This window comes from Vombatus ursinus, unplaced genomic scaffold (genome assembly GCF_900497805.2).
Source record: "Vombatus ursinus unplaced genomic scaffold, bare-nosed wombat genome assembly UNPS02014858.1, whole genome shotgun sequence".
Lineage (NCBI taxonomy): Eukaryota > Metazoa > Chordata > Mammalia > Diprotodontia > Vombatidae > Vombatus > Vombatus ursinus.
In genome coordinates, this window is record NW_020954636.1 from 3,016,533 (window position 1) to 3,023,887 (window position 7,355).

The following is a 7,355-nucleotide window of genomic DNA, read 5'->3' on the forward strand; positions in this document are numbered from 1 at the left end:
GATGATATGAGCTGGGGAATTCAACTGAACAAGGAATTGGGGTTGGGATTTATTGATGATTCCATGAGAAGAGAAAAGACATTAAAGTACCATCAATGTGAATTGCTTTGGTCATATAAGTCAGTAAACTTTTATTAAAGACTTACTATATGCTCTGTACTATGCTAAGGATCTAGGACATGGGTGCTGAGGCCACATGTGGCCCTTTAGGTCCTCAAGTGCAGCCCTTTGACTGAATCCAAACTTCACAGAACAAATCCCCTTAATAAAAGGATTTTTTCTGTAAAACTTGGACTAAGTCAAAAGGCTGCAACCAAGGACCTATAAGGCCACGTGTGGCCTCAGACCATAGGTTCCACATCCCTGATCTAGGATACAGATACTTGACCCTGCCCTCAAGGAAGTTATAATATAACGGAGGAAGACAACATACAAAAGAAAGTTGAAAGAAGAGGGAGGAACCAAGTCCTGTTCAAAGGAGTGCAGCTTGGTGGGAAGTGAAGAGATGGCTGATTTCAAAGCCCTCTTTAATAGAGAGTTTGGGAGGAGTTCTTTGCTCTGCTCTTCAGTCTTCCAATCAGAGGGGCAAAGAGTACTGGAAGTTCTGATATAAATTCTTTACATTTGTACTCACTACTATTTTACACTAAACTTGGACCTACATTTCTATTAGCATTGTAGGTATTCGGAGGAGAGTATGCTCCAAGTTCAGGTGGGAGTGGATGTTGTGTAGATAAAATTATGTTCTTACTGGTTGTTGCTGAGTCATTTTGATGGAGTACAGGCCCAAGCCGAGACGTTTGCCCCTCGCCCTAAAAAGAATTTGGGTCCCATTTTTCTGCAAGTGCTAGGAAACCCTTGGACTGTCCTTGAACTCTCCCACTAGGTCAAGGAAGTCTCTAGAGTTTGCCTGAGGCTATAATCCTATCAACTGACCTTTCGCTATCACCTAAAACCAATATCCCAATTCTGTTACTCTTAACCTAGCCTAGCCCTCCGTTGTCTATTACCCCCTGATGGCCCCAAGCTACTTCCCACCCTTGATCCTATGTAGACCCCATTCTCGACCTCCCAGTCACTCTCATCAAGATACCCCTTCTCCCAGATGCCTCCTCTAGTCACCCCAAACTACTTGATCACTCCTAGATCCTTTCCACAAGTCTTTTGGTACATAAGCTCCATCTTGTCTCCATTAAGATATTATATTCTTAAAGTCTAGCCAATGCTCAGATTTCTTAAGAGTACAGACAATGGCTGAGACTTGCTCAAGCCCAATTGTCAATATGAGCAAAGAAAGCTTGGGTCAAATTCATTTGGGCAGGAACCACATGTTGTGATTTTTTTGGGTCCCAGTACCCCTAAACCTCTAAACCTCAACAAAAGTCATGTCCAATTCTTTGTAACCCCATTTGGGTTTTCTTGGCAAAGATGTTGGAGTGGTTTGCCATTTCTTCTTCCAGCTTTTTTTACAGACAAGGAACTGAGGCAAACAAGGTTAAGTGACTTGCCTCAGTTCTTACTATGCCATCTCTTATTAAATTCCTTTACTTTGAGCCCATTTTGTGTACTGGTTGACTATTATAGGTAAACTTACTTTTGAAGCCCCATAGTTTTAGGAGTGAGGGAGCCATAGGATAGCCCTCTCAACCTGGGATTCAAGCTTGTCAGTGCTGAATTGGAAAATTGGGTTGAGGTGATCCACCTACAATATCTCATTTGAGATTCACAATTCAGAAAAGCTGCTTAGCAAAGCTGACCACGAGGTGGCATCTGGGAGAAGGGGCAATCCCCCCACTCCCTGCCCCACCCAATTTATAACAGCTTATAGTGGCAGGTAGGTGGCTCTGTGGATAAAGTACCAGACCTAGAGTCAGGAAATCTCATCTTCCTGAGTTCAAATCTGGCCTCAGACACTAACCAGCTATGTGACTGTGGGCAAGGCACTTAACCCTGCTTGCCTCAGTTCCTCACCTGTAAAATGAACTGGAGAATGAAATGGGATCAATGGGATACTCCAGTATCTTTGCCAAGAAAACCCCAAATGGGATCATGGGATCATGAAGAGTCAGACACAACTAAAACAACTGAATAACAAAAACAAAACACTAGCTCATGAAGAATTATTAGATTATACAGATTACAGGGTCACAGATTTAGAGTTGGAAGGAATCTAAGAGATCATCTAGTATAATAACCTCCCCCACCCCAAGTTACAGAAGAGAAAACTCATGTGGTGAAGGATGAAGTGACTAGTAGCTAGTGGCAGAGGCAGGATGAAAACACTGATCATCTGAGGTCAAATTCAGTGCACAACAGAGGCACTTTAGGAAAATAAGTATCCACGTGAAAAAAAAAATCATGAATCCTTGAAGTATTGAAGTATGCTTGTATGCATAAATATAACCTGGAAATAGTCAGCTAAAGGTTAATTTCCAAAGAATTCTTAAAGATACCAACACTGATGTTACAACCTCTTGGTAACATTTTTTTTTTGGTTACTTTGTACTAGTTTTTCATGTGGTTACTGTGTTTTGAAGCTACCTCCTTCTCAAAAGAAAATCCTGGAATCCAAAAGGACAATGGAATCAGATGGATTGAGCAGCAATCTCAGCAATCCATCTTAACCAACTTCCTCAATTTTTAGGTGAGAAAACTAAGGCACATAGAGCTGAAGCAACTTGCCCAAGGGCATCTATCTTTTTAAAAAATTAACCAGTGCAGGCAGAACTGGACAAGCTAAAAGTCTGTTTCTTGTTCCTCACTTTCAACTGGGTTTTCTATGCAGCTTAAGTGAATTCACAAATCATTAAACTTCATTATGTTTTAAAACAACTAGGGTAAAGTAGAACAAAATAGAATAAAAATCTATTTCCAGAAAAAGATAAAACACCCCTTTCCAAATTTTTTAGCTGTGATTAGCGATTCAGTCATATGACATAACTCTGCTATAACCCTACTCTGATGCATAGTAAAGTCCAATTGAATATACATTTATTAAGTGCCTACTGCATGTCATACAGTGTACAAAGTGCTGGGGATACAATTAAAAAAAAGAAACAGTGTCTGTCCTCAAGGAGCTCACTATCTAATGAGGAGAGGCAGAAGGAGGCAGAAGGGTAGGTAGGAGATGTGAGGGGAAGAGATCAGGGAGGGTACTTGGCTCAGTGAAATTGGAAACAGGAAGAGAAGCAAATGCAGAGTGGAGGGAGCAAAGTCTGGTTTCCTCTATAAAGGAAGACATTGGGAGGAGTTTAGTACTCTACTCTCCAGCCCTCCAATTAGAGGGAAGAGGAGGCTGAGGGAGGTGGTGTCAAGTTTGAGTTGGCAGCATGGTGATGAGCTTAACCTAGGAGGGGCACATTCTTCCACGTAGAGTTGAAACCTGGCAGACTAATAGAAGCAGAGTGGAGTGAGTTGGCCTGGAACAGATAAGAACCATCATAGTGAAGTTGGAGAAGGCTTATCCCCAGATCCCAGGTGATGAATTTTAATGACCACAATACTTCATGAAGGCAGGTTATTAAGGGGTGGAGGAGCTGCTATTTGTGTTTGTCATGGCCCACAGAGATGGAACCACAAACTTCTTGAGGTACTAAAGAAGTGAGATAGGCAGTTAGAAAGAAAGCCAGGGGGGAATAAATGAAGCATGAGACAGGATTTTAGAGGTTATCTGTTTCAATGCCCTCATTTTACAGATAAGGAAACTGAGGCAAAGAGTGATTAAGCAACTTGTCCAAGGACACACAGACAATAAGTGACAGAGTTGGAGTGTAAACTCAGGTCATATGACTTTAACTTTACTATTCTTTGGGCTACTCCACGCTGTCTCTCAAGATACACTTGATCAAGCAATCTACAAACATTAATTTAGTACATACTGTGTGCCAGGCACTGGGCTAGTTGAAGCTTTAGGACTCATGCTAACTGTAAGGACGATGTACTCAAGATTTGCTTTGCTGTTGTTTTTAAAGGTTTGAGACTTCTGGATACCAGGCAAGAGTTTTGCCTTAACCCTTAAGTTACTGCTACTCAGTGAGAAAGAATGGGACAAGATTGGTAGGTTTGGCAATCTAATCTAATCTAATCAGTTTCAGCAAGGTTTTAGCAAGGTTTGCTCTTAAATCAGCTTGATCCCCAAATGGAAACCTAGGAAAATCTCTGATTGAATATCCCAGAAGACACTAAATCCCTCTTTGAATGCACTCTGACCATAGAATCATAGGATCAGAGATTTAGAGATGGAAGGGACCTTTGAAGTCATTTAGTCCAATCTCCACATTTTAGCAATTAATCAATCAAAAATCCACAGGTATTTACTATTCACCAAATACTGTGCTAGGCTCCAGGGATACAAAGACAAAAAATAAAACAATTCCTGCCCTCAAGAGTCTTAGTTTCTGTCAGGTGAGACAATGTGTATTCATAAAAGTAAATATAGAATGCATTCAAAGTAATTAGAGAAGGAGGGAACAAACAAATGAGGAAATTGAGGCCCAGAGAGGTTGTGATTTGCTCAAAGTTAAACAGATAGTAAGTGGCAGAGGTGGGTTTCACACTCAGGTCCTCTCATTTCAAATCTTGCTTTCTTTCTAATATAGCACTCTGGACTAAATCACCTCAAGAGTTCCTTCCAACTCTAAAATTCTATGATTCTAAGTATAGTCCAGAATGTTAGTCATTTTATAATACTTAAAAAAAGAGAACACAATACAGTTTTTGTTCTATAACTTGGTATCATTAAATTAAAAATGGTTTATTTGAACAATTCTTCACTCATTAAATTGAACATGGCACAAAAACTATTTGTTAGCAATGTATAATTTATGTGATAAATTATAACAATATATAATTATTATAATATAGAAATATTAAATGAAATGCATATTAATAGTAATAACATTATTAATGTTAGTAGCATTATTAGTGGTATGAAGAGTGTAGTTGATGTGAAGTAAACTATGGTTACTACAGCTTTTCATACTCATGACCTTGGAGCAAAGAGAAATTTGCCTGGCAAGGAGATTAAACTCCCAACAACATCAGCCACCATCTCAGTTAACAAGACTGGTGTGGTTCAACCTTCACCTATAAAAGAGATTGAGCCTGACACATTAACTGCCAGCAACCATACAAAAGGGTAGTAAAACAGGTAAAGCAGCCCCTTTCCCTGGTAAAAAGATTGAACAGGATATAACAGATGTATTTCTACTAGCAAACAGTCCTCTGAGAAAAATCCCATCTGTCCTTTTGAGTCAACAACAGCATCTAATATAAGGTCCAAACCTGTCCTCAGTTTCTTTGTCACCTAAATCCCAGTAAGTCTCTTGACAAGTTGTATCAGAATTGGGTATCTTTCAGACTGACATTAGAAAAATAAATAAATTAAAAGAATAAAGAATAAATAGGCAGAGATGAAATCGATAATATGAAATTTATGGGGGGCAAGAAAAGAAACTGGACTAGAATAAGTATACTTTGAGGAAGGAGTTCAGGAGGTAACATATCATGAGGGACTTAAGGAATTGATTCTTCATCTAGCTGAACAACAGGAAGCTACCAAATAATTGAAGGGAAAAAAATCACAGATGTTATTATCTATAAAAATGGCCACTAAGAAATTATTGATAACTACTAACCTGTATGATTCCTACATCATTTCTGCAAAAACTTTCATGAGAATAATTATACACCTAACAAAAGCATCCTTAAATGAAAATGTGAGAAGGGAATAGGTTATATAGAAAGAGGTTCTATAAAAAATTTCTAAATTGTTCATATCCTTTGACCCAGTGAATACACCATTTGGTCTACACTCCAATAATGACAAAAGCAGAGAGCAAAGTGCCATATATTAAACTATATTCATAGCACCAAGAGATGTTTATTAAATGTGACAGGCAGCTTGCAAAGTAGTACGATAACATAGAAAGGCAAAAGACAATTGTGGGTCTCAAGAAGCTCCAGGAGAGAAGATAACATGCAAACGACTGTATACAAACAAGATATGAACAAGATAAATTAGACATGATCAGGTAAGGGAAGGCATCAATATTAAGGGGAGATTAGGAAAGATTTTTTATAGAAGATGGTACCTTGTCAAAGCGAAAAACTAGAAACAAGTGGGTACCTATTGATCGGGAATACCTCAGCAAATCATGGCATGTGACTATCATGTAATGTTATTGCCCAGTAAGAAAAATGTATTTTAAGAAATATCAACTAATACAAAGAAAAGAGGAACAAGACAGTAATATACATAATGACCACAATAATGTAAAGGAAAACAACACTAAAAGACATTAAAATTCAGATTAACTAATGAGCAATCTTGATTCAAAGGGGCTAATGATGAAAAATAATTCCTTGCTCTCAGTAGAAAAATGGTGTCTTATGCATACAGAATTCTGCATATATTGTCAAACATGGTCATTTTGTTCATTTGTTTTCATTAACTGTAGTTTTGTTTTTTGTTTTTGTGTTTTGTTATGAGAGTATTTTATGGGAGCAAAGGTGGAAAGAGTATTAGAAAGTTATAGTCCTTTTAAAAAACAAACAATATCAATAAAACTTTTTTATATAAAAAAAATCTTTATTTGATTTCTGGCAGTCTCTTACTTTTTTGACCTTGAAGCAACTGCTTTCTGGGCTGGTGCTTTCTGAGCAGGTCCCTTCTTAGCTGGGACCTTCTGGCCTGGGATTGCCTTCCAGCCCTCAGCTTTTTTAGAGGGGATCTTCTTGGCAGAGACCTTTGAGGCAAGTGCCCTCTGGGCAGCTCTCTTCTTAGGACAGCCCTTCTGGGTAAATGCCTTCTGGAGTTTCTTCACTTGGTGTTGGATAATTCTGTTTCTCATTTTCTTGGCCTTCATGACTTTATAGCAGTCATCTTAACTTTCCTTTCTCTGGCTTCAATCTTCTTGGCCCATTTTGTAGATTTCCATTTTGTACTGATCTTTTCTTTGTCACAAACAGCCTGGACATACTTCTGAGGAGCACTTGTGTGGGAACTTGAGAAAGAAATGGTTCAGTTGCATGCATTTAAATGGCACAGACTGCCTCCTCACACCACTGCATGGGCCACCAACCAAACTCCTGTTCTGATCAATGATATCTACAGTAGCTACCAGCTTGCTAGCATGTGGCCCATGGAATATATGCCACCTGGAATATATGTGGAAATATATGCCACCTGGCCAGTTTCCACATGGCACGTGAATACCATGTTGGCAGGGCTGAGTGTGAAGGAAGGGTATGAAGAACTTAAAACATTTTCAAAAAAACAAAATAAATTCTATAGAAGATTACACCTTTATTGTGAGGGACTGTCTGATGTTGGCAGCTGCCAGTCGGGTACTGTG

General features: G+C 38.9%; 1 pseudogene; it reads right to left on the reverse strand.

Annotated features, from left to right (window-relative positions):
• Window positions 1-6,611: 6,611 nt before the first annotated feature.
• On the reverse strand, window positions 6,612-7,219 carry LOC114027252 (annotated as a pseudogene).
• Window positions 7,220-7,355: the final 136 nt, after the last annotated feature.